The following is a 2,926-nucleotide window of genomic DNA, read 5'->3' as shown; positions in this document are numbered from 1 at the left end:
CATTGTTATAAATAGCACACCAAAAATAGCACAGTGATGTGGCATCGAGTATTCCCGATTATTGGACAAAATACAGGCTGTCATACCTCCACAATAATGATTGCCTCTATAAAAGGGAAGAATGAATCTTTGTAATCACTCGTTAAATACACATGCCAAAGAAGGGAGGAAAGAAGGGAGCTGCTGTTGCACCAAAGGAAGCCGCACCAAAGGCTGCTGCCACTGAGAAGAAGGAAGAGAAGAAATAAATCCATCTGTGAATTAATTCAGTCTTTGTAACTTTTTGTTTTATAATTTACATTTCATTAAAAATTGAAATATTAACAATGCTTATTGTTAAATTAAATGCAATTATTTATAAATGAGTAAAAATGATTGCAGAAATATATCACCAGAAATTTTTTACATTTCTAGTGATATTAAGATTATTCTATTTGAAGGAAAAAGTAATTTTTATTCTATTTATTAAAGAAATCCATCTTGATATTTTCTTTAGCCACAAACACAAAAAGGCATTAGACCAACAATTGAATTGGTTCATTGAAAAGAATCATTTTTTTTAGAATAAAAGATAATGAATATAACAAGTATCTTTATTATATTTATCTTTCAGTAACATATAGAGCTTATTTACTATAATGTCACATAAAGAAAGTTAAAATTATTAAACATGATTATCACAGCAAAAACAAACGTATCCTAACAAGACCACTTTTTTTTTAAAAAAAACATTTTTTGATATAAGTTTTACTTCAAAAAGTATTAGAAAAGTTGTTTAAATGGCGAGCATACAATTAACTTTTAAATATTACAATTAAAAAACAGTTTTATTTTATATTATTATCTTAAATGTCGTATTTATTTTGATAAATATTGTATGTATTTAAAGTGCATTCACTGTCACAAAAAGTATCATTTACAAAAATGGTGGGAGTAAAACATACTCATAAAAACACTCCAAATTAATGAAACACAAAAAATCCCGTAGTAATAAACATTAAATATATTATTATCATAGAATTGAGTGTTTTAAAACTAAGGTTAATTTCATGAAAAAGAAGTAAAAAAAAACTTGGCAGTTAAAATTGGTTATTTGTAAACAAAAATAGAAATGCTGCAATAGACTTGTTAATTTAATATTTGGTTTTATTGGAATTGTTTCATAAGATTATTTAATAAATATACTGTTTGTAAAATGGAATATTAAATACACATTTAAATTATATTCAAAATGTTCGAATTAAACAACAAAAACCCATTTTTTCACTGTTGATAAGGGAATTTGTCGCATTGGAGTAAAAATTGTTTTTTTAGTTATTGTTTCAATTAAAATAAAAAACAATTTTAAATATAAAATATTCGTTTTTTGAAACAAAGAAATATAAGAAAAAAATGAAACCAATTTTTAAAATAATTTGTCTCAAAAGTTTTTTTAATATATATTTTTAATATACAAACAATAATATATAATAACACTCATATAAAATTAATTATAGTTTTGTAATTTTTTTCGATTTCTGTTTTTTCTGTTTTATTTTTTTTTGAAAGATAAGTTAGCCCAGTTTTCAAATCCATCTACATATGTTGGTTTAACATATTAAACATATCGTGCTCTGCTATATTTATTTTGGAGCTTAATTGTATCTTTATTTTTTACTTTGCTATAAAAACATCTTCATGTTGTTCATCGATACATTAAACTTCATGATTGTGGTCATGTATTACATAATACTGCATGACATTTTAAAAGGGTATATGTTTTTTCGTTGTCTGGTCAATATGAATATTACCGAGGCAGGCTCGACCTTATGGGTTATCTACAAGGTTTAATACCATATGATGTTTGTTGACTTATCACTCGAGTCGGCATCGAGTATCAAAAATTCATACTACGTGATTGTTTCTACGTTTATTCTGTAAGATAACTGCATCCAATGTTTTGATGTGTTTAACAATATTTATTAGTGCTTTAAATGTGGTTTCTTGTTTTGATTATTATAGTTTTGTTTATATAATATATTTTAATATTATAAATTATTGTTATAATAAATAATACAAGCATATTGTATTTTTGATGTTTAAAATTTGATTATATATTTTTATAGACTTTTGTATAATCAAAAATTTTGGACTTGCTTATTTGTCGTACAACTGGCCAATCATTTTGGTGTACGACAATTAAATATTTTGTTCTCGAATCTGTAACTTTTGTTAAATCAAAAACTATTTTTTTTATAAAACATAAATTTCAATGTTAAAAAGAATTTTCATCAAAATTTACTCGTTTACAACAAATTGACGCCTTTGACTGTATTCTATTCACAAAACAGTTTATTTTGTTTTTTCAAAAAGTATCTTTTATATTCAAATACTATTTATCTGTTATTATAACAATAAAATTCTAATAATGTAAATTTCAAAAATATTCAACTATTAATTTAGTGTTTAAAAATGTAAAGCACTAATGGTCTAAGGGCAGAATTTCACCCTCCCAAGGTGGAGATCCGGGTTCGAGTCCCGGTTAGTACATTTTTGTTTATTTTTTTTTGTTATTATCTATTTAAATTAAATTTATATTTTAAAGAACAAAAATAGTCCAATTATTAACCACAGTTAAAACACTTATTAGTGGGTCTCCGGCATACGTCTCAAAAAACCTTCGTTTTTGACAATGAAAAAATAATGGTAATCATTTTAAAAAAATAACTGATGTGGTGTTTTATAAATTCAAAAAGCAAATTGCAAATTATTGTAAATGATAAAATAATCTTTTGTTTATTGCTTATTTTTTTATTTTATGGCAATTTTATTTTGGAAGAAAAAAATGTAATAACAAAATAAAAAAAATAATTAATTCAAATGTTATTAAATTTAATAACAAAAAATAATTTTAAAAGCAAAAATGAGGCAGTTCAACATAATAATA

This window comes from Entamoeba invadens (genome assembly GCF_000330505.1).
Source record: "Entamoeba invadens IP1 unplaced genomic scaffold scaff_1105074725591, whole genome shotgun sequence".
Classification (NCBI taxonomy): domain Eukaryota; phylum Evosea; order Mastigamoebida; family Endamoebidae; genus Entamoeba; species Entamoeba invadens.
This window is presented reverse-complemented; position numbering follows the sequence as displayed.